Source organism: Ziziphus jujuba, chromosome 7 (assembly GCF_031755915.1).
Source record: "Ziziphus jujuba cultivar Dongzao chromosome 7, ASM3175591v1".
Classification (NCBI taxonomy): domain Eukaryota; kingdom Viridiplantae; phylum Streptophyta; class Magnoliopsida; order Rosales; family Rhamnaceae; genus Ziziphus; species Ziziphus jujuba.
In genome coordinates this window covers 30,880,001-30,880,385 of record NC_083385.1, presented here as the reverse complement: position 1 = coordinate 30,880,385, position 385 = coordinate 30,880,001, and positions in this window count along the sequence as shown.

Sequence of the window (385 nt, the reverse complement as noted above, 5' to 3'; positions counted from 1 at the left end):
CTGCTGCCCAAAAGCCTAGTGAGGATGCCTTAAACCATGCCAAGACATCTCCTAAGGTACAACATGTGCCAAAGGAGTTGCACCAAGGGAGCTTGCGTGCATTGGCTTCAAGTTGTGGAAACGACAAGAGACAACACGAAGAGGCTAAGGAAGGGAACTTAGCCAAACCATCACCTCAACAAAACGAGGTACATGACGGGAAGGCACGACGCTATGAAGAGTCACTTCCCATTGCAAGGAAAGGGGGCACGGAGGCCCTAGCGAAAGGTAAGTCAAGAGGAGCACCCTCGACGATAATGACTTCACCCGCCAAGAGTGTTGAAGCCACACCTGCGGGTCGAGTCGGTCAACATAAAGGCATACCCAACTACACCAAATACTTGGT